The 25,138-nt window shown below is 45.7% G+C and overlaps 1 long non-coding RNA gene across 1 annotated transcript in view; it reads right to left on the bottom strand.

Moving 5' to 3' along the window:
- Positions 1–1,606: 1,606 nt before the first annotated feature.
- Positions 1,607–25,138, bottom strand: part of LOC147731583 (uncharacterized) — an 81,935-nt gene continuing 58,403 nt past the window's right edge. The window contains exon 4 of the long non-coding RNA XR_015308645.1: positions 1,607–1,968. This is a non-coding gene — a long non-coding RNA (uncharacterized LOC147731583). The remainder of the gene's footprint in view (positions 1,969–25,138) is intronic.

Genomic DNA, 25,138 nt, shown 5'->3' with positions numbered 1-25,138 from the left:
GTGAAGGTAAGTTTAACTGAGTATTAAAATGTACAACGGCCTGTGTCTACACATTGGTGAAGAAAGGGGAGATGGATGGAGTAAATATGTGTGAAAAGATGCTCTGTGGGCGTTTTAAGTTACGGGATAACGTTAACATCAATGGTGAATGTCCCTGGGGCCAACTAGCCCACCAGATATGTGCAGAAATTGCCAGACAATTGCATTGTAAGGAGGTATAAAATGGGACATGGCTTCAGAGCACCTCTCCGCAGCGCATTTGTATGGTGTTCAATAGAGAGACATGGTGGACTACTAGGGTCAAGGGAGATTCAGGATTAAAAGAGACTAAATTCTTTAACTTAAAACACGTCACAGAGTGTGTTTGCACATTTCACATCAGGCCCCATGGCACCATGGTGCAAGGGTGCCTGTGTCACCACATGGCTGCAGTTTAAGCAGCAGTGCAGAGGAAAGCATATACTTGCAACATATTTATGAACGTATGTTGCATCCCTGTGCTTTAGAAGTACCACAGCACACTGCAGTTAAAGAGCTTACATTGTCATGCTGCAGTTCTTCCTTATAGTTGTGCACTTATACATTCACCATACACCACAAATGCATTCTTTCAGTCAAATATGCACTACACATACATTTATCTAAACTTTCACACACTTTTGAACAATTTTTTTTTTAAAAGGAAAATAAACAACTGGAGGAACACAACAGTGAACTTCAGGGGGAAAAAAACTCTAGCACTGATGGTTGTCTATTGCTCGACAAAACAAATCCACAGACTGCTCTCCATAGCATGGCAATCTATTACACTTAACACAGTGTATTTTTGCGTTAGTCAAATTGTGGGCGAATATCCAGATGTTCAGAGGACTTAGCAGCAGCACAGGTGCTTGGAACTGCAGCTGGAGGGGTTTGAGCAAATCTTCTACATTCTTCCTTCGCCAAGTTCACAGGATTCTGTATTTTTAGATGTTTCACTGAAAACACGTTCAGAAGACACGCTTGCGAGTGGGCAAGACAAGTAGTTTATAGCCAGGTTGGAGATCTCTGGCCACAATTCTTTTTTCCCATGCCAATACTCCAATGGGTCATCATGAACATAGACCTCTGTGAGTCATTCAAATAGTCCTGCACCATCGACTCAAGGTTCCCCACAGTTCCTCCACTTTGCTTACTTTTTGCTGGGACCTTTTGAGAAGCAAACCCAAGCTGAGTTAGCCAATGCTCTTCCTCACACAATGTTACTGTTGTGTCTGGTACAGATGATCCAGGTGCTGGTGTCTTTAACGGCTGGGAGGTCACTTCAGCCACAGCCACAGGTGCAGAAGTGGATTCTTTTGACTCGGGATGGCCTGCTGATGCTGATGTACTGCCTTTTCCTTCAATTTCCTGCCGTTCTCTTTCAAACCTCATGGCTGACACAGCTAGCCAATGTTTGTACATTAAAACTTCTGCGTCACCAAAAGCAAAGAATGCTCTGCCTGCCAGTGCCTTTTTGTAGCGTGGATCCAGAATAGTAGCACAAATGTAATGCTGTTCTGACTGGATCATTTGAAGATGTTCATCGCCAAGTAGGCGCTGTAATAATTTCTCCGCCAAATCAAAAGCTTCTTGCTTTTCTTCATCTTTTTGAAACAGAAGACACCGCCTTCAGTTGGTGCTCTAGCATGCACACAATGGGATAGCTTTTCCCAAATTACAGTCCTCCCTGCTGACTGCACGCGTGAAGACCTCAAAAGGACGAAGCATGTCTGTCAGGCTTTTAACTAGCTCCCATTGCTCCGCATCTAGCCTCAGGTCCTTCATAGTTGTACCCAGTGTTAAGAAATACTGATCGACTACCGTAACCTGCTCATACAGACGCTCAAGCATGTAGAAGGTTGAGTTCCAACGGGTTGCCACCTCCTGGATGAGTGCTTTCACTGGCAGTCGACGTTCATGTAGCAGGCCCCTCAGATGCTTCCGGGCCTTAAAAGAATGGCTGAAATGTGTGCACATTCTTCGGCAGGTGGTCAGTAACTCGCACACTGGACTTTCTTCACTCAAGAATTTTTTAACAACCAGGTTTATACAGTGCGCCAAACACGGCACTCTGAAATATTTACCCAGATCCATGGCCTTAACTACATTGGCGCCATTATCCGTGGAAACATAACCAATCTTGCGTTTTTTTGGGGACAGCCATTGAAAGACCTTTGTGTTAAACTCCTTCAAAATGTTTTCTCCTGTATGACTTGTATCCATGCCAAACATGGCTAGTGTTGCATGTTTCCGAGCAGCTTTAAAAACGTTGTCCGGGTCAACACCTGCCCTTAGCTTTGCTGTAACTCCTGAAAAAGAGACCCAGTGTGCAGTGATGCACATGTAATCAGTGCCTGCGCCACTGGTCCACATGTCTGTTGTCAGATGTATAGTGTGAACAGCACTCTTCTGCAAAGCTGCCCCAATCACCTCCAGCACATCTGCATGTAGTGCTGGAACCGCAACTCTGGCAAAATAGAACCGGCTGGGTACCTTCCATTTAGGGCTGAGCATTGCCACTAATTCAAGAAAACCAACCCCTTCCACAAAAGAAAAAGGGAGAAGGTCCAGAGCTAGCATTTTAGCCAGCTTAGTGTTATACAGACGCGTCAGTGGGTGGTTGCGTTCAAATGGCGCTTCTGAAAACAACATGCTTCTAATGGTGGGCTGGACCATGATTTTACGGGATGATGATGATGACTTCTTCGACCTAGATCTGCGGGGAGGAGCAGGAGACTACAGGGACCCTACTACAGGTCTCGCAAACCTAAAGAATACCCTTACAACTCATTCGGACACCGGCCGACGAGCGAATGCCACCTTGCCTTCGTTCAAACCGACTTCACGAGGGGGCCAGGATTTATACTTGTTCTTTTATCCACGAACTACAGTGGCTAACTTTTTGGTATTATGATCAGATACTTCACTTGGAACGCTACTTCCATAATATCCGGGAACAATTGGGACCACGTCACTGACGCTAATCCTCCAGCACCAGTACTACGGGTGCGCATCCGATTTGGACCATCGAATTTGTATGATCCTTTGTTGCTTGCCCTAACGAAATTCCCAAGGCACGAAAGGGAATGAAACGCGTTGGCTGTGCCTGTGTATTTTAAAAGAAAATAAAGAACGCATTAAAGAAAGAACAGAAGACTTACAAAATCAATGAACTTTTTGTGTTGTTGACTCTATCGAGTGCACCTCTCAAATTCTTTTGTAAAATTGTTCTGATGGACATCCTTGGCGGCAGGTGGTGAGAGTGGTTGCACCACCAGATAGTTGGAAACAAAAAAAAAGTTGATGTGCTGAACCTTGGTCTGCTGCTGTTTGCTTTGGTTTGTTGTACAATTACGCTCTGTGATGATGAACTTTTTCGCATTAGTGTCTCACTCTCTCCCACACTCTTAGTGTGGCTCACAGGGGGTGTGCTGCTGACAGGGGTACTGGGTGTAAGTGAAGAAATGTTTGACGCTTCTTCCTCCTCATCATCATCAGATGAAACATCAACGTATACAGTTTGTTGACTTCCAATTCGGGCTTCCTTGATCTCCTTTAGGTGCGCATGCCATTGGACAGTGTGCTGTCTCTCAAGATGACCTCTCTGGCCTCCGGTACCATAGTTGGTACCAAGCTTACCACGACTAACTGCAAGCTTACAAATGCTACAAATGGCTATGTTTTCCCTTGTTGTGCAAACACTAAAGAAGTCCCAAACTGCGGACTTAAAATGTCTGTGGGGGGCGGAGGAGGCGATACTGGTGGTCATGCTGCTAATGCCAGATGAAGTGGAGGATGTGTGTTGCCAAACTTTACTACGTTGTGCACTTGCACCACCACTAATTGAGGTTGAGGTGGATGGAGGTCCCTTCTGCCGAAAAAAAAATATAGAAGCGGTAGGTGGTGGTGTACTAGTTAACTCCAATGATGGTGTTCCCATTGCCTCCTCGTCGACAACATCACGCTCAGCAGATTTTTGGGCTAGGGTAAAAATGTCTGTTTGCTGCATGCCCGCTGAGCCTGTAGTGGCGTTTATGATGACTGCGTCGTCGTTGTGAGAGTCTTCATCAGCAGGAGTAGTATACGCCACTTCTTCTTCAGCATCACACTCCATAAGTACGAGAGTTTCGGGGACCTTCCTTTTACGCTTAGCTACCTTTGTCAGATCATGGTGTGCCTCACTCTCAGACGGCAGTGGTGGTTCCCAATTGTCATCCATATCATCATCATTAGAAGGGGGCTTGAGGAAGATGTAGACACCATCCTTTTTTTTTTTTTTTTAAATTTTTTGAAAACCTTTATTGTGCAGTAAGGATGATACAAATACGGGCCTACAACCGTCCGGCCGGCCACAATACGGTCATGCACATAAAGCATAGTATACGGTCCCCCAGCGCCGGTCAGCAATATGACATCAATTAACAGCAGTTATACTGAGTAGAATCCTGACGCTAGGGAAAGGAGCAGTGAGGTTAAATTTTAAGATTTTAGTCCAAAAATAACTCAGTGAAGAATAGAACCAAGGAGTACTGAGTCCGTACAGTTACTTCACCACATGGGCAGGCAGCATCAAGAAGTAACAACAATAATAAGGAATCTCCCACCAATTCGGCAGTACAGTACGTAGCAACAGGAGAGTCAGCTAGCATTTACGCACCACCCCAAGTACCACCCGTACCCCCTAAACCCTTATCGCAGACTCAGGACAGAAAAAGGAAAAATCATAAAAGAAGATCATACATAGGCACCATAGAAACTTAACTAAAACTAAATTTAACCCCCCACCCTACACACATGCAGAGGCTACGGCCTGCCCCCCCCCCCCCCCCCAGCAGAGTGTCTGTCGCCCCAAAAAACCCGAAATATAGGAAGAAAAGAGAAATAGTGAAAGGAAAGAAGGAAAAGAAGAAAAAATTCACCAGTGATATAGGGAGCAAGGAGGAAGATCCATCCCTGGACTCCCATAAAGAAACAGTCGAGGAGGAGGGCCACATTGTACACGCTCGGACACCGCCGGCACATTAAGCATCCTACACCCCAATATAAATTACCAGAGAACTTCACCCGAGATATAATCATTGGGGAGAGACAGCAAATAATATCCAGTGTCCCACACACAAATCAAGTCTGTCTTAGCCTCCACCCGCCAGTGTATGAATACAACCAGGGGATCGTCTAGCCCTGGCCCGATCTAGGAGGCACTTTGTCACCCAACCAACTTGGCAGTCCGCTGCAGTCCGCCTCGACATGGAAACATGGCCGCCTCGAGGATGGGGGAGGTGCACCAGCACTGAGGGAGCTTCGCCTGTCCCCCGTAGATAGTAGTCCAACAACAAAATGTACGTCCAGAGCGTATAGGTGACAAAAGCCACTGAACGACGAGATGGAACTAGTCCAGGAAGGAGCAGGGGACAGGGCAGGAGAACAGGCTAGCGATGCACTACGCAGCCAGGCCGGTACACGAGGCAGGCAGCCAGTCGAAGAACAAAGGGGAAACACTGTTGCAACAGCAGTGTCGACTAGCGGCAACACATCTTCAGAGGCTCCAGCAGTTGTTCTATCGGTCGACACAGTAGTAACAGGAGGTAGCGAGGGGCTGGCAAGCTGCAACAAAGTCAGACCTGGGTCCTGTCGGGAGTGACCCCCCTGCGTTCGGCTCTCAGCAGGGATACATGCATCAAGCTTCTCAAACAGCACAGCATAGGCACGCCGCATCTCCGACCGTACCTCATCCAGGATATTAAACACATCCCTGTAGGTGCAGTCCGGCTGCGATATTCGAGGCTCTCCAGTCACAGTGGAGGGCTCAAACACGGTCCCCTGTACCAATGCACACATGCCACCCCAGGAAGACTCAGCGCCATTTCCACCCCGTTGATGAGCAGGCATCGCCATCTTAGCAGCAGTCCACGGGGTGCTGGGAGGGGGGAGAAACGGGGGTCACAGTCCCCGACCGGGAAATGGATGTTTGCCCTACAACACTCTACACCCCCTCCTGTGCGCTGCTTAAGCAAGGGGCATCCGGTGGTGTGGTAGGCAGCCAGGGCCGTTCGAGCTTACCGGCAATCAGCGCGGCTGGGAAGAAAGCCGACCGGCATCATGGCGGCCACAAACAAAGGAACCCGTGCAAGCCCTCACATATGCGTGCCGGAGCTGCTCCGTGTGATCTCGGCAGGGCAGTGAGCGCAGGGCATGGGCCAGGCTGCAGACGGGCGAAAGCACTCCCTCGGTACAGGCAGCCACCGCAACATAGTATCCCTTCGAGACTTGCGAGGTCCGGCAGGCTCCAAGGAGCGGGCGGAGGTCCGGGGCAGAGACGATCCTCCCAGAGCTCGCGACTCCGGGCGGGCGGAGAGGTCAGAGGGACACCGTCAGGATCGGCTCCGTGCCCCGCGCATGTCGGGCGAAAGAAACCCCAGGATTACAGGCAGGATGTAGGCGCGGGTATTCAGAGCCGGTGGAGCCGAGCGACCACACGTCCGTTCAGGTCACCATCTTGGCTCCTCCCCCCTGTAGACACCATCCTTGATCTTTTCCTTGATAGGGATGTGGAAGACAATGAATGATCAGGAGGAGTGGCTTCCTCAAATGATAGCTCGGCTTGAATGTCGATTTCCTGATGTGCCCCTACTTCGGGAGGAACAACTATTGTGGGCACTTGTGCCCCTCCATGCACCTCTCCTTGCGCTGCCTCTCCTTCCACATGTACTTGGGCTTGTACTTGCACATGTGGTTGTTGTTGCGGCTGTGGTTGTTGAACACTCGTCAGATGAGTTACAACAACCTGTGTTGATTGAGGGACATTGCTGCTACTTTCTTGCGATGAGCCAACATCACTGGTCGATGGTGATTGAACAACTAGACTAAGTGCCTCTGCAGCACTCAAGGGCTTGGACTTAAGTTGGCGTGGTGGTGGTGGCACTGAGCCCAATGGAGCGGGGGTGCTGCTCCCAGCTTGGTCTCCAGCAGATCCTGCTGCTGCTGCAGGCGTACTTTTTTTTTATTCCCAAAAAATGTGGCGGGCGGCACACCAGTCTCCTTGGTAACTTGCTTCTTCTGCTCCTTACTGGCAACTTTCTTGCTAGAGGAGCTACGGGGAACTTTTTTTGGGGCCATCTTCTTCAGATGTCAGAACAGCAGGCCGCAGTTGCACGAGTTGCAGAGTTGTCTTCTCTGTGGCCACACGTGACGTCGCGTGACGTTATGCTCTACACACACCGCTGCAGGACTTCTTCCTGGCACTGGTGGTTCTCTTGTGCACCTAAAAGCAATGGAAGACAGAGGAACATCAGTTATGCACCCCAAAAAGTCGAAAAACACATAAAAATCAGCACAATCCCATGCCATCCATGCCCTCAATGATGTTTAAATTCAAGACACCCCACAGAAAGTCTAGGCCCATGCACAACTGAGTACCCCTGGGCATAATGGATGAAAGCTAGGCAAAATGGGTGCAGGCCTGAGAACACTCCCAAATGGCCCCTTTTCCCCAGCACATGGCCAGGGCCTGCCTGTACCAGCACTCAAAATGGCCCCCACCCACATGGCCAGTCCCCATCAACACCCCAAAAAATCGAAAAACACACAAAAATCAGCACAATCCAATGCCATCCATGCCCTCCATGATGTTTAAATTCAAGACACCCCACAGAAAGACTAGGCCCATGCACCACTCACTACCCCTGGGCATAATGGATGAAAGCTAGGCAAAATGGGTGCAGGCCTGAGAACACTGCCTGCCTTCAAAATGGCCCCTTGCCCCCCAGCACATGGCCAGGGCCTGCCTGTACCAGCACTCAAAATGGCCCCCACCCACATGGCCAGTCCCCATCAACACCCCAAAAAATCGAAAAACACACAAAAATCAGCACAATCCAATGCTATCCATGCCCTCCATGATGTTTAAATTCAAGAAACCCCACAGAAAGACTAGGCCCATGCACCACTCACTACCCCTGGGCAAAAGGCAACAACAGCAGCCCAAAAAATAAAAAAACACACAAAAATCAGTACAATCCCATCCCATCCATGCCCTCAATGATGTTTAAATTCAAGACACCCCACAGAAAGACTAGGCCCATGCACCATTCACTACCCCTGGGCATAATGGATGAAAGCTAGGCAAAATAGGTGCAGGCCTGAGAACACTGCCTGCCTTCAAAATGGCCCCTTGCCCCCTAGTAGATGGGCAGGGCCTGCCTGTACCAGCACTCAAAATGGCCCCCACCCACATGGCCTGTCCCCATGAACACCCCAAAAAATCGAAAAACACAGAAAAATCAGCACAATCCCATGCCATCCAGGCCCTCCATGATGTTTAAATTCAAGACACCCCACAGAAAGACTAGGCACATGCACCACTCACTAGCCCTGGTGAAAAGGCCACAACAACAGCCCAAAAAAACGAAAATCACAGAAAAATCAGCACAATCCCAAGCCCTCCATGATGTTTAAATTCAAGACACCCCACAGAAAGACTAGGCCTATGCACCACTCAGTACCCCTGGGCATAAAGGTTGAAAGCTAGGCAAAATGGTTGCAGACCTCAGAACACTGCCTGCATTCAAAATGGCCCCCTCCCTCCCAGCACATGGCCAGGGCCTGTAGCAGCACTCAAAATGGCCGCCACCCACATGGCCTGTCCCCATGAACACCCCAAAAAATCGAAAAACACACAAAAATCAGCACAATCCAATGCCATCCTTGCCCTCCATGATGTTTAAATTCAAGACACCCCACAGAAAGACTAGGCCCATGCACCACTCACTACCCCTGGGCAAAAGGCCCCAACAGCAGCCAAAAAAAATTGAAAAACACACAAAAATCAGCACAATCCCATTCCATCCATGCCCTCCATGATGTTTACATTAAAGAGACCCCACAGAAAGACTCAGTCCATGCATCACTCACTACCCCTGGGCAAAAGGCCCGAACAACGGCCCAAAAATTGAAAATTCCAAAATTGTACTTGCAGCAACTGTAATGCCCCAAACAAACCTACTTGTGAAATTTCTAATCCAAAAGTGATCCAAAGAAAGTCAAAAAGGTCTCAAATCCAAATATCCAGCAGCATCCACAAAAAGTAATCCTTCCAGGTCAAGATGCGAATGAAAGTGACCAGCACATGAAGAAAGCACTGGGAGGAGCCTGCTGGACAGGAACAGGAAGTTCGAGACTGTGGGGCACTTCCTTCCTCCCACCCCCCCACTCCCCCCCCCAAAATGGACTCCTTGCAAAAAAAAGTGCAGGCAAATGTCAACCTGAGGAGTTATTCTGATAAAAATCATCATTTTCAGAAGGTTTATGTTGCTTGCTGGTGGATTTCTTGTGCAGGATTGCAAATTTTGTAATTTCGCGAGTGCGAGATTGTTGCTGTCCGCCGCATCTACGTGTTCGCAACTGCGAACTCCCGCAATACGTGATCACGGCGTACTCGCGTTGACAAACTCTCGCTGTGCAAGGTGGCAAGCCGCGATGACGTAATCGCGGTCGCCAAACTCCCACGGGATCCCGCAGCAAGATCCAAAATGGCGCAGCACACGCAAAATATCGAGAAAAACAACTCGGCAAACGCTGAATGATGGTAAGTGAACGCCACGCGCCGCAGTATTGTATCACTAAGCAAAAAAAATCCGCTGCGTGCGAATTTGCGGATTTTCGGCAAATTCGCGAGAGTTCATGGATTGCAAATTTACCAAAAATCCGCAAATTCCGCAAGCGGAACAGATTTTACGCCCATGCTTAGTCAAGCTATCCTGGCTGATGAGGGCTGAAAGCCCTAAACCGGTCCTAGGATGCTTTTTTCCGGTCCAGGGGGGACCTGGCCTGGCAGTTTGGGTTGGACTGTTTTCATTGGGGTCAGGTTCAAGACTGATTTGCATAATGCTGGGTCCAAACTGGAATGGCATGGTGAGTAAAAAAACTATAGATTTAGGCCCAGATCTCTGTACTGGGGTGAATGTATGACACTGTTCTGCATTCTGTTCATCAATTGTTGTTTTTGCAGCTAACTATAACAGCAGAATTTCTCTGGTTTTGTTCGAGTGAAATGTCAGCCTAACTATAACGTTCTTGTAACCCGTGGTTTTTTCAGTTAATATCTAAGGTTTTTTAACTGCTAATTTAGTAATTTCTAACTATAATGTCCTTGAAACCGGTGTTTTTTTCAGTGAATATATATATCAATCAAGAGGTTTATTAAGAGCAACTACTCACCAAGGAGGTTCTCAAGGTGCTGGGGTCGGCACGTACGCAGCTCCATTGGTACTCACAGAGAAGTCGAGAGGACTAGCAGGTCATGATGTCTTCAAGGGCTCACAAGGGTTCGTGCGGTAACCTGAAGCTCATGGTAATTCATCGAAGATCCAGGTCTTGAGGCCCCTCAGGTACTTGGAGAGAAATGATATCTAGCGGAGATGGAGGGCGTTCCATGTCTTGGACATGAGGAAAGGAGAAGGAGCGGCCTCATGCTCTGGTCTTCTTGATCTGCTGGCACCATCGCGAGTGAGAGCTGGGCTGAGCGGAGGGATCTTTGGGGTGCGTGGAATTAGAGGCAGTGGTTCATGTATGCGGGGCGGGTGTTATGGAGGGCTTTGTGAGCGTGGATGAGGAGCTTGAAGGTGATTCTCCTCTCGACGGGCAGCCAGTGTAGTGCCCGCAGGTGTTAGGTGAGGTAGCAGTGGCACAGAAGGTTAAGGACTGGTCTTATGGAGGCATTCTGGATGACCTGGAGTTTGTGGGTAAGGTTCCTGTTGATTCCGGCATAGAGCGTGTTGCCGTGGTTCAGTCTGCTGCTGATGAGGGACTAGGTGAATGTTTTCCTGTGTTCGAGGGGAATGCAGTTGAAAGTCTTTCTTAGCAGACAGAGGGTGTGGAAACCGGAAGAAGTGATGGTATTGATCTGGCAGTCCTTTCTGAGTTCAGAGTCCAGGATGATTCCAAGTTTGGTGCGTAGTCCGTGCCTGGAGGGGGTTTCCAACGGCGGGGGCCCATGAGGAATAGTTTGGGATGTGGTCCTATGATGAGTACCTCAATTTTGTCTGTGTTTAGTTGTAGGCAGCTGTTCTTCATCCATTTGGCGACCACTTCCATTCCTTCTTGAAAGTTGTTTTTCAAGATGTTTGGTTCATTGGTTAGGGAGAGGACAAGTGTAGTGTTGTCTACGTCTGATACGATGTTGAGTCCGTGTGATCTGATGATGGATGCGAGTGGGGCTATGTAGACATAGAACAGAGTGGGGCTGATGGAGAAGCCTTGGGGGACTCCGCAGGTGGTCTGTGCGGGTTCCTAGAGGAAAGGGGGGAGTCTGAACCTCTATGTTCTGCCGGAGAGAAAAGAGTGGTTCCAGTCGAGGGCTGAGTCTGTGGGCTAGGGTGCGATGTGAGACTGTGTCCAAGGCCTTGGAGAAGTCCAGGAGGATGAGGGCTACAGTCTCTCCTCTGTCGAGGAGTGAGCGGTTGTCATCTGTCGCGGCAGTGAGGGCAGTTTCGGTGCTGTTGTTTTTCCTAAAGCCTGATTGGGAGGAGTCGAGGATGTTCTTCTTGTCAATGAAGGAGGCGAGTTGGCTGTTGACAGCTTTTTCAATGACTTTCACCAGATACCTGAAGTTTTTTGAGGTCGGTGGGGTCTGCTAAGGGGTTTTTCAGGAGGGGGTTGCTCTCGGCATGCTTCCAGTCATCGGGGAAGGAGGCGATCTCGAAGGAGCGGTTGATGATTTTCTATTGCTCTGGGGCGGTGATGTCTGCGGCCCTGTGGTAGATGTGGTGGGGGCATGGGTCCGTGTGAGACCTGGAGTGGGTGTTCTTCATAGTCTTCATAGGAGCTGCATTGCCAAAATTGACACATTTGGAGGACTGCTAGTCCCAGGACGCCCTTCTTAGACCAACTCACCACACCTGAGCGCCCATGCCCTTGGGAGAAGCCTACTAAGCTGCTCGCTGCACCCGCTCCGCGGGAGCCGAATTGCCGAAATTGCCGCATTTGGAGGACTGCTGTCCCAGGACGCCCTGCTCAGAGCCAACTCGCCACACCTGAGCGCCCACGCCCTTGAGAGAAGCCTACTAAGCTGCTCGCTGCACCTGCTTCGCGGGAGCGGAATTGCCGAAATTGCCGCATTCGGAGGACTGCTAGTCCCAGGACGCCCTGCTCAAAGCCAACTCGCCACACCTGAGCGACCACCCCCTTGAGAGAAGCCTACTAAGCTGCTTGCAGCACCTCCTTTGCGGGACGTGTGCGGGCACGCGCCGGGTAAAGCACCGGACAAGGGCAGGCCCATCTGCGCCCGTCGGAGACCGGACGAGGCCGGGCCAGGCCCCCCTCTAAAAGCGCTCATACAGCAAGGTCAGTCCTGTTAATCACAGGATTTGTTTTTACTAACACCTGTTGACTGTCTAGGCCCAACCACTTATGATGAGTAAGTGAAACGGGAAGAGAATAGGTGCACCCAACGGCGGCAGTATAGCTGGGACGTTAGACCAGTTCATATTAAGGGCAGCTTCTGTGCTTGAGAAAGAGATAGCGATGACAGAGTGTAGATTATCCCTGGACCCGCAATTAACCAAAAGATCGTCTCTGGGTCTAATCGCCTCTGCTCTTTCTCCGGTCCAATCTGCTGTAAACTCTTCTATGCCTACGACTAATAATGAAGCTAGCAGCTCTGTCCTCACCCAAACAGGTTCTTCTTTGGAGGGCACTGTACAATCACCAGTAGCCGCAACTAACCCAGGTGTCAACATGCCTTACAAACGTCAGCCAGATCCTCAAAAAGAACCTTAACTAAAACCAATAAAACCATTCCAGACCCTGAGGTTAAAAGGAAGCGGCGAGGTGGACCACAAAGGGTGTCAACTGCGAAAGTGCCAAGGACTAACCACAACGGTGGTTGTGACTCAGTACACAAATGCAGCACATCAGGCAGTCATGTCCCGGCCCTTCCGGATTTCAACTTTGTATCCTTGGGTGTCCCCAGCCAGAAATCCAACGAGGAAATGTGGAGAAGGCTGGAAAATGTACTATCAACCCTACTATCTCCCATTACATATAGATTGAACCGGATGGAGGATCGACTATTGTAGTGTAGTTCCTATATTCCCAATAGGCTCTGCGCATTGGAATAATATATCCTATAGATTAGACGTAGGACTGAGGTCGACTAGGTCTCTATCGAATATACTAGACTTAATTGTGTGTGCCAGCTAGCCCAAAGGTCACTAGAAACTTTCTTGAATTTCCAAGAAGGGATTAGTCTCTGACAACTGCATAAACATGACAACTTTGTTACCCCAAGATAAAACGTATCTTCAGAGTAGTGGAAACAATAGATAGATATTTCACTCAATCGTGCATGCTTTGTTTCATTAGAGGTGCAGAGAAAGTAGAAAGACTGGCGTTTTCAATAAAAGGTTTTATTGAACAGTCTTCTTTCTCAAGCATAAGAAATGAACTGCTACAATCGTAACACTGTTTGTAAAATATAATGCGTACAGTATAAACAGTAGAATAAAATAATACTGTAAGAGCATTGTATGGTTCCTAAACCATGTATAAAGACATACATAAATAACAGAGTCTAAAAGTACGCAACTGGTGCTTCTAAAATACGCCTACCCAGGTGTACCTAACTTAAGCCTAGTACGAGGGAAGAAGTAAGTGAGGTGTAGCATAAATGTAGTATTGTTTTGCCAAGAATCTGCTCAAGATTTTTCTAAGGGTCTAATCAGCTCCGTACCTTAGATTAGAATGAAGAAGGTCAGTCTCGGACTCGATTTCCCAACAACCCGCAAGGGAAGCTTGGAAACACTGGAGCTGGATTTCTCAGCAGGAGAAAAGACAGCATCTCTCTCAGTGTGTCTGCTGCGGGGTCAGCTTCCTTCGGCACTTGCTGTAGCAGGGCGCATCGGGCAAGTAGATAGTCGAACTGCTCAAAACCACTGTGTGTTTGCTTGGGCAAGTGTGGGCATATTTATACCTTGAAGGTGCCGGGTTTGATGTATGGTTGGACATAATAACGTCATCAAAGACTCTCAGTTCTTTGAAAACTCCATGAGTTCTTGGACAAATCCATATTCAAGCAAGGGGAATTCCCTGACTGCTGAAGGCGGGTTTTTCCAAGAAATCGTTGTGGATTTTCAGACCTAGTGGAAGTAGCCCTGCCGTATTTGGGCTGCATGAGCTATGTCTAAATATGGTTATGATTTCTATGCCTATATATTGATATGGTGATTTATACCTATATAAGGGCATGAATCGGGAAACTTACAATAGGGTCCTAAAATGATACATAACACCCACTCCAGGTTATCATGAAAAACTGAGCATTTTGTATAGTACACATTTAAGGAAAATTACTTCATTGTAAGCATATGATATGATATTAGAAATGCTAACTGAATGAATCACAAAAATTACATTTATGAAATGGCTCTTAGTTACAGAAGAAAAAGGGCAAGACCATCCCATAGCAGAATATACAAACTGATTTGGTTTGTGGATTAGGCTAACATTGTTTCTAGGAAGTGTTCAAGAAATTCTTGTTCTCTAAGAAAAGTTCTACTTTAAGCAGATTACTTTTTGTGCCAAAGTTCCTTTTGTTTTTTTGGGAAAAATTAAAATAAATCTGTAGTTAAAATAGAGTTGCAAACTTGGTAGCTTTTGTTTTGAAAAAATTGAAGGTCGAATTTCAGAGTTCGAAAGAAAGCTGTGTGCTAATTTCAGAAGTTATTCTCGGTGTCAGGAGAAAACATTAAGTCATCAAGGCTGGCAAAGAAATCGTCTAGGACAGTAGATGAAAGTTCAACCACTTCATTAAGAAGGTCAGTTGTGCACATATGTGAAGCATCGCCGTCAGCGTCCGTTGCCGCGTTAGCAATGTTCATAGCAGATGGTACCTGTGTGCCTGTTGCTCCACGTATCTCACCTCCAGTTGGATTTGCGGTGAGATCTCAATGAATGCCATCATCAGGATTGGTAGCCGTTGGGGGCAACACAACACATGAGCCGTTACGGGACCCAGTAATGTGTCAGCATCCATTGTCATAACCAATGGTAGTGTTAGACAGACATCTAACATGCATTCCTCTCCACAAAGCAGGCATCGTAGAAATGGTAAGAGCAATCTTGTCAGATTGGTCTGAATGACAGGAACCATGTGGTGTTCAGATCTCTTAAACAAGCCAAGCCAAGGATCTGTGTTATTCTGTCACGGTACCTCATAGCCTGCAGCGCATTTTCCATGCTGGCTTCAGTATCGCTGGTGGCTGGATTTGCCATAACGGAGCAGGATTAATAAAAATAAGATCCCTGCTACGAGTCCCAAAATGAGCAGCAGGTCTCCGAACACAGAATGGACTAAGTTAGGAAAAATGCCCAGGACTGCTTCAAAGGGTGCTAACAATCCCGAAAAACATTGTCTTAAATACATATGAAATACTGCTGGTATCAGATATGTTAAAGATATGACCTAACATTTCTGCAAAATGTACTGGGCAGTTTGTTGATAATAATCCATGTATCTCTGCAGAAGACCTTGCAACTTGCAGATCATACATCTCTCTGGAAGAGGTCAGTGGCACAGTTTTTTGCAAAAGAATGGCTTTCATTCTGCTTGAAGTATCAATTCGTATAGAAGAGATGTTCAGTGAAGGCCATAGTGGCGGCTCCCCGTCTGTCTTAGTTTTAGGAAACAATACTTGCATACAGCAAGTGACCCTGGCTGACACAGTAAAAAGATAGCTTATTCCTGGCATCATTCCACAACAGCTGTGATCATTTAACATAACGTAGCTACCATTGGAAAGCTGCCTGAAAATTGGATCTATCACCTCTGTGGGCGAACCCTGCAGGTGGCAAGAAAGGTTATTGAAAGAACCTTCGCAGGCTCCGTGTAAATAATACCTTGACACAAAAGTGTACAGCTTAGTGAGTTTTCACAATTTTTACCACTATGAAATACTTCCTTTCTCCCACTCCAACATTTGTGTGTGTATGGTAAATCCCAGGTCGACTTAATGTATTCTTTACCCAAACTTTCATACAGGCCTGCTGGTATGTGTCTTAAGCAATACTGAAACTGGAAAGTCGTCACTGGTATCGGAATGGTGCCATGTATTATCTATTCAACTAATGGTTGCTCAGAAACGGTCAATGGTAATCCCTCCATGTTTTCAATGCTCAGCACGGTATAGTCTGCTCCCCTCAATGCCAACGAGATTTGTTTATCTGTAACGTTAAATACAGTAAACAGTGATGTGTGTTGATTAAACGCCAAGGCACATAGCCTGAATGAATGTTTTGCAACATTCAGCCTAATAGCATTATAGAACTTAATTGAAACTGGCCATGTTGTAGCATTAGCAAGTCCTGCTCCATTATGTCTATGGCAAATGATACAATGCTGTCCAAAGATTACATTCTGGACAACAGAGTTGTTAACCCATTGTCAACTACAGAGAGTGATTTCTATAAATTAATACAATGAATTTCTCGTATTCTTTCAGCTGTTTCTGTAGTAGTGGGCCTCAGCAAGGCCTACCAGTGCTAGGGGTTCTCCCTTCTCTGCACAGAGTCCTCGGACCAATAGGAAGAAGTTGGCACAGAAACTGGAATAGAAAAGACAGAGTTTATTAAACCTCATGAGGTGGAACTACATTAAACACAGCACCCTTCGTTAATGTATGAAGTAGCACACTGAATGGAAGGAGCTTGGTCCTTTTATACCCACTCAGGGGCTCAAATGAAGGCGGTACAAGTACAAAATGCTGGTTTTAGGTACATATAAGGTCATACAGAAAGTGTACAGGCAACAAGTGGGAGGAGCTAACAGTTTGCTAATCCTGGTGGACACATCCTGACAGTTACAGACTACAGCAGCTGCAAGCTCAACTGAGCATGTGCGAAGGTGGAGGATACTAAATATATCTCGTCTCCAGGCAGATTTCAAGAGCAGTTAACAGAAAGGTAGGACAGAGCACATTGCGAGCACATGGCAAACAAAATGGCTGACAGAAATACAAAATGGATTCCACAAAACGGGCAAGATAGTCTCTAAATAAAGGATGTCTTCTGCTAATACTTAACCTAATTGCTGCCAAATTACAACAGACGACCCTTTCAGCATTAGCTGGAGACATGCATTTATCTGGGGTAATCTAGATACGCATCCTGTACATTTCTGCTCATCATCTCAGTGATTTCTTTATTTAACATTTGTTGTGCTTTTACTTCTGCAATATTTGTTTTGGCAGGTGTACAAGCAGTGATACACATGGAACAAAGCATAGGACCACATTGTATACAAGTACAGCATGTAAATATTATCACCAGTAGTATACATAGAATAGTCAGTAGCTTCCAGCCCCATGTAATAAAGAGTGTCCTTATCCAGTTCGAAAATGTCCATGTACCAGTCTCTGTGTGAAATTCTGCAGCAATCTTATGCAGTTTTGAGATTGCATCATACCCTGAAGGTGAGTGATCTGGTATAAATACGCAACAACTGCTACCGATGATGCGACATGCACCACCTCGATCAGCCAAAATCACATCAAGCACCATTCTGTTTTGGTGTGCTACAATACTTGCAATTTGCAGTTCCTCTGTAATATTCCCAAGTGCCATTGCTGTTTGATTGGTGACAGCTTCCGCAACACGAGTCAATCGCCTTATCTTTCTGCTATTCAATGCAGCACCCACAAAGAACAGTCCCAAATTGAAATCAACATATTGTTGGAAAGTAACATCAGTCTGATCGACCTCATCTGTACTTATTGTTCGTTTGTATCTATTCTTGGAAATGTTATTATACAACTTTAAATTTTGTGATACGATGGAGGGGCCAAGAACACAGGTGGTAACAAAAATGATATGTAACCCAGACCACCCAACCGGTAATTGATAGTATCCTTTATTTCCACACACAAAATGCGTGTTATATGAAGACATAAAACTGCTGTTATTAGCACCTTCAATAGTCAATTTCAAAATACATTCACTACGTCCTACTGGAATTTTTCCAGCACTGCCAATACATAAATCTGCTTTATCTCTGGTCACAGAAATTACAAAAGGTCCATTGTTCTTGATGTTCCTCATATTCGTGAAGACATATGGTGTCGAAATATTGTCCGGTTGATACTCTTCCCATTCCCATTTAGTCCCCTCAGCTTGAGGATAACCATCTTTATCCTGCTAGTATACTTTATTTAAGTGAAAGATAATTCCACCTTCTGAAGGTTTTCCGGAAGCAAACAGAAGTGCATACCAAGCTTGACAAGAACCATTATGGGAAAACGATAGAGGAATAAAAGGTGTTCTTCCTTTCTTTTGGTGGGCAGGTATCATCCAATACACACCCAACAGTTGGTAGCATTCGTGGCATAGTGCGTATGATGCAACATCTGGATGAATGTATTATTTAGGTAGGATTGTCGATGCTTCTGCTCCTGGTAGGGAAGCGTGAAGTAATGATGTTCCACTGGAGCTGGAGTAGTGGCAACAAAAAGCTGTCGAGCAGGAGCCACTCTCTCAACAAACCAGGTGATTATTGCCATAACCACCAGAATAACAACAAACCCTATAGCACAAATGATTCCTTTGTTATTCATTTCAGGAACAGCGATAATTGATCTTTCTAAAAACTCATTGAAAACAATCGTTGGAGCTCTTATCCCTAGGCAGCCATTGATTTCTTCACCACGGGCCAAGACGTGTGCCACTACACTACGCAGGACTGATCCCCCCCATTACCACATCGGCATTCCGTTTCACTAACCCAGGGCGGTAGCTCAACCAGTCTTTTTCAGCAAAGCAGATTCTTTCCTTGGTCTCAGCTGATATCGGGATTCTCCAGCGATCGTGTGGTCCGGGAAGACTTCCTCAGATTCGTCAGGTGAGATAGCTTGACCTTTCTCCTTCTCCAGAATCTCTCGATGGTAGGTCAGCACAGCAGATTCCGCCAAGGCAGGCGACACACATTTGCAGTGTGTGCTATGAACCCAATTCTTCTTGTTCGTCACTCAAACTGCTCTCCTTGTAGCAAGGAGCACCTGCTCTGGTCCTCGCCACCTCGGCTCCAAGCTGTTCGATCTGTCGAAGACCTTGACCATCAGGTGGTCGCCAGGACGGATTTCGTGGACCTCACCTGTAGATCTGTCGGGAAGCGCTTCTCGAACCTGTTGATGAATGGAGATCAAACTGTCGGTTAACTGTGCCAAATAATCATTCAACAGAACACAAGGAACATTATGTATGGGGCGTGGTTTAGGAACTCCCCAAATGTTCATCGGTCTCCCAAATACTATCTCATACGATATAAGCCCAGATCGTGAGTGTGGCACTGATCTTATGGACAACAATGCCAAAGGTAGTGCACCTGGCCATTTTAAAGACGTGGAAGCCAGTATTTTCGCCAACTTCAATTTTAAAATAGCGTTGTACCTTTCCACTAATCCTGCTGATTGTGGGTGGAAGAGTGCATGGAATTTCTGCTTGATCCCTAATCCTTTCAGGATAAGCGCAACAACTTGCCCAATAAAATGAGGTCCGTTGTCACTCCACAAAAGCTTACAAACACCGTATCTAGGGAAAACTCCTTTAGAAGCACCTTTGCTGTGGTGAGAGCTGTATTATCCTTTGTAGGGTATGCCTCTATCCATTTGCTGAAGGCACATACCACCACTAGGACATATTTCAGATTATTGCAGCGTTCGAGTTGGATGTAATCCCTCTGCAAAACTTCAAAAGGTGCGGGTGGTGTAGCAAACCCTCCTGTAGGAGTCTGTGTCCCTTTTCCAAGATTACACTGTCAACAGATCAAACAGGACTATACTACTCTTATGGCTGTGCTAGAAATTTCAGGATGCTCCCAAACTTGCGTAAGCAATTTAGTTATTGCTAGAGCTCCAACATGTGCCAGCCCATGTGCCATTTGAACCATAGGTTGTAAATAGGCTGCAGGCACTTTCCACCTAATAATCTTTTTGTTACGCCAACAGCCTCATCGTCTAACATTCCTACTTTAGACCATTGCTCAAGTTCTTCCACAGAGGCAGATCTCTGTATATCCAATACTTCCTCTCTAGCATCATGTCAACGCTCAGCTTGTGATTTCACTACATACATGGATGTAGTGCTTCGCTGCATCACAGTCTCACGGGCTACGCGATCTGCAAGGGCATTGCCTTGTCCTATTTTGTCAATGATTTTCTTGTGTGCACTACACTTCATAATAGCAACTTTCTTTGGGTCTGTAAGTGCAGTCAAGAGATTATGCACTAAATATCTGTGCATTATCTGCATCCCGTGGGATGTAAGAAAGCCTCTTTCCTTCCAGAGTAGGCCAAAATCATGGACCACTCCAAAAGCATAGCGGCTATCTGTGTAAATGTTCACACACAAGTCAGTGCTAAGTTCTCACGCTCGTGTCAAAGCTATTAGTTCAGCTGCTTGAGCCGACTCCTGAGGTATGCGAGCTGTTTCCACTAGTGTCTCAAACGGGGTAATTGCATAAGCAGCTGAAGTCGTGCCATCTGGTAACTTCAAACAGGTCCCATCAACCCACAGTTCCCCATCTACATCTGAAAGGGGCGTATCTTGCAAATCGATGCGACCCTTTGTCTGTTCCTCAGTAAGGAATATACAATCATGAGGCTCCTTTGACTGAGACTGAGATGCAGGATATGGTATCAAAGTGTCTGGGTTCAGTGTCGCACACCTATTCAAGGTAATATGAGGTGCTAACAATGTCAATTCGTATCCTGTCAGATGAGCACTAGTTAAGTGTTTTGTCTTAGTCTGATTCAAAAGGGCATCTACTGCATGGGGTACTAGCACCAACAGTTTGTGTGACAAAACTATCCCTTCACTCTGACGTATGGACAAAGCTGTCGTTGCAACTGAATGGAAGCACCCAGGCAATGCACGAGTAACAGGATCAAGGACAGCTGGAAAGTATGCGCAGGGACGCTGCTTGTCCCCGTGTGTCTGTACTAAAACTGACAATGCACAACCATCTTTCTCTTGTACACTGGGGCAAAGCAAAGAGCTCGTCTTACCTGACCCACTCAGGGGCTCAAATTAAGGCGGTACAAGTACAAAATGCTGGTTTTAGGTACATATAAGTTCATACAGAAAGTGAACAGGCAACAAGTGGGAGGAGCTAACAGTTTGCCAATTCTGGTGGACACATCCTGACAATTACAGAATGCAGCAGCTGCAAGCTCAACTGAGCATGTGCGAAGGAGGAGGAGGATGCTAAATATATCTCGTCTCTAGGCAGATTTCAAGAGCAGTTAACAGAAAGGTAGGACAGAGCACATGGCGAGCACATGGCAAACAAAATCGCTGAAAGAAATACAAAATGGATTCCACAAAACGGACAAGATAGACTCTAAATACAAGTTGTCATCTGCTAATGCTTAACCTAAATGCTGCCAAATTACAACATTTCCATTTACGTGACTTTCCAAGCTTCATTGTAAGCAGCGCATACACCGGCGAATATGAAACGTTTATGACGTGGATTATGAGGTCCTAATAAGAATTCTCGTAAATCAACGCCATCTTTAGGCAAAGATAAGTGTTGTTTTATTTCTGGAAGTGTAGATTTTTGTAGCCATTCAAGGCACAGTTTTCCTACACTGTAAGTTGTTATTATCCCTGGTTGTTTTCTTTGGATATATCTTGGATCTGGCCAAGTTACTGTGAACCCTTGTGTCTTGTTCAGGAATCTATCTTGACAGTTATTTGTGTCTGTGGGCCAGATTAACCATTTTTCCATTCAGGATTTGTTCTGTTCTGTTGTAAAATATAATTTCCGTCTACCTCCTCATCTGAAGTAAAATTTCTATCAGGTGTGGGCTTAGGTATGACGGTTTGTTTAAATCTTTTATCTTAGCAATGCCAAGACAAGATGTCTGTTGAACAGTGTCATTTAGGAACATCATTTGTTCTGGGATGATGCAGGCTCTGAACAATGCTTCTAAACCTTGTACCTGCCAGTCTTTTGTGCCCCAAACAGTTTTTGTCTCAATGTTGTCTTTCCAAAAGTCAAAGCCTAAGGTGGACAATTGAGCATAAAAGGCAGCAGAATAAATGTGTTTAGTATTTGTCAACATACTTTTCATGCCTGTCCTATTCACATTTTTAAAGTTAAAACTTTCTGGATTTGTAACATTAAAGCCTGTGAAATATGGACATTTTCTAAGAAACGTTTTAGAACTACCTTTTGGAGGTGTGGGACAGTATTCCCATTGATTATAAGTTAAACCATTTCTAGGGTTTGCAGATTTATACACGCAATGATGGCCAAAATGATTAAAATAATACATTTCTTCATAATTTGATGAACCTTTTAAGTATTCATGTTTTGTAAATTTTGCTGACATTTCTAAGTCTGCCATCATGTTATTAACAGTCTCAAAGTCCCAATCATAAGAAAATATGTTTGGTGAGACGAAATCACTCAAGGAAACATTAAATTGATGAGGAATCTTTAGCAGGTCAACAGGGTCAAAAATGTCATAATCAGTTGTATCCCATGCTATTTCACCAGGTAGTGGGACCGCTGTGGTGTTCACTGATGACAGGTCTCATTGTTCACGATGAAATGATTTGTGTGGCTTCAGGAGCAAGTTGATGTTCTTACTTGGTGTGTCCATTTTAATGTGTTTTCCATCTATCAGCTTTCCCAAACTTAACACATGAATCAGCCATAGCAGGAGATAAAGTACACCTAACACAATCCAAAGTTCAACCCAAGGTGAAACCAGATATGTATTTGTAAGCTCTTGACCAAGTTCCTTTACTTTTTCCTTGAAAGATTTGTTTGCTGGCGTAGTTTCAGGTTCACTGGGATCCTCAGAAAAGTTATCGAAGTTGATAAAATAGCCAGAAGTAGTTCTGTCAATTGTTCGTATCGCATCCGGATTCTTTGAAATCGCTGGAGTTGCTTGTTCCCTTCACATGTTTGTATAGTCAAAAGCCACATCATTGCAGACGGGAGTTTCTTGACAAACTGTTATTTTGGTTTCAAGAGGCACAAGTTCCATGGCTTTATTGCATAGTCCTTATTTTCTCACTTTAGAATCTTCAAAGGTGATGAGTCTTTCAGTTTGAACCTCTTGGATAGTAGCAAGATTTGGTCATCTGCTACATCTTGGAAGTCCACTGGGCCTACTACTTATTATCAGCCGTATGGTGTGGTTTTACCAGGTCAATTGACACAGACCTGTTCTCCTTTTTTCCAGCAAGGGGCGGCAGTAGTACTGTTCTTGATCTGTGGATTGCTAGTACAGGTACTGGTTTTCAGTAAGAATGCCCAAATTCCTTCTTATCCGCTATTTTCTCCCTGACCAGATCCCCAAACTTTGGAATCCAGACAGGTCTTGCTGGGACAGGTGTTTTTTCTTTAGTGGTCGTTGGCTTTTTGCTTAGACTTCTTCTTGTTTCATTTAAGTCCTGTAAAACAGCCAACGATCTTTGATATCAGACGGTTTTTGTTCCACCACTGAAGTGTGACGATCGAGGTCTTCAACCAACATTCTAGTACCAAAAAGGATTTCATATGGAGTGATTCCATCCAGAGAATTTCTTTGCAGGTTATTACGACTACGTTGGACATTTATTAGATGTTTGACCCACGCATCACCCGAACCTAATACCCTAGCTGTTATAGATTGCTTTATGTCACGGTTATTTCTCTCCACAACCAAATTTCCCTCAGGATGGAATTGACTCAAAAACCACAATGCTACGCCCAAGCTGGGCATGGCCTCCTTGTAATCCCTAGAGCTAAACGCAGGACCCTGGTCAGAATGTAGCATGCCGATTGAGTATGTGCCTGATAAAGACTCGCAAATCTTTTATAACAGCTTGGGCGTCAGCTGAGCGCTGAGGCCACATCCAAATGAATCTGTCTTAATATTTGTGGGACTGCATAAGTCCATTCGGAAGTCCGCATGTAGATAGCCTTATGCTGTCTAACAGTGGTGTCTGTACTGGGCTGGCTACGATATAGTCAGGAATCTGGTGGTGTTCAAAGCTGTGGTATTTGTAACAGTCATCGCAATTAATTCCGAATTCGTATACATGAGCTGTCATCCCTAACCACCAATACATCTCCTCTAAATCTAATAGAGCTTTCGAGATCCCTTGATGTATCAGATCCTCTCCCATATGTGCTTAAAAAATGAGAGCATCTCTCCTATTCCTGTTTGGAATTACCCTATCCCCCACTCCAGGAATTCGAGCAAAAGGAACAGAGTTTGCATCAATTATGTATTTATACTCGAGTGGATAATTAAGAGGTAACGCGGCTCCACTGCCTTTGCTCGTGTTATTGACAGCAAGCATGGTTTCACTGTCTATCGTTTTTTTAGAATGATTGATTGTAGCTACGGAAGCCATTTGCACAGCTGCCTTAGCGGCTTCATGAGCCAATGAATTCCCTTCAACGTGAACGCCATCACGCTGATGACTCAGTGTATGGATCACGTGAGTCTTTTGTAGTTCTTTCTGCAAAAGAACTACTTGTTCCCAAAGCTTTTTATGCTTGATTGAGCCCCCTTTTGTGTTCTTAAAACCATTTTGAACCCAGGTCTGCAGATACTCATTGTAATTCCTGACGCAGTTATAAGAATCGCACACTATGAGTGTGGGGAATTTGCGATCGGTATTTTCAAGCGCCATCTTGAATGCCTGTAGTTCAGCTCACTGAGCTGTACAGTCTCCGAGAGATTGAGTTTTTGTGACCATAGGTCTGAAATTACCATTGTGCCAGCGACCTTTAACAATTGTGCATGCAGCACTATAAGCTTGTTTGCCCCCAATTGTGGGTTGTGCTGATCCGTCTGTATATATTATACACCCGTAATGTTCTAGAGGTAGAATTTCAGTAGGCAGAGGACATTCTTGTTCGTATTGGAGAAATGCTTGTGTCTTCAAGTAAGGGTCAAAAACGTATTCAACGTCTGTTGCAGCAAGAAAATTAACCCATTGTATCCATCTTGGATGTAGAGCTTTTGCATTTGGAATGCTTGCCTTTGTCACTGCCTCTAAGGCAGGTACAGGTGTAACAACCTTAATGAGTTTAACCTGTGCCTCTCCTTTGCTACAGCAGTCTGAA

This window comes from Lissotriton vulgaris, chromosome 2_1 (genome assembly GCF_964263255.1).
Source record: "Lissotriton vulgaris chromosome 2_1, aLisVul1.2, whole genome shotgun sequence".
Classification (NCBI taxonomy): Eukaryota; Metazoa; Chordata; class Amphibia; order Caudata; family Salamandridae; genus Lissotriton; species Lissotriton vulgaris.
The sequence above is the reverse complement of the archived record's forward strand: the minus strand, read 5'-3'. Positions and strand labels throughout refer to the sequence as shown.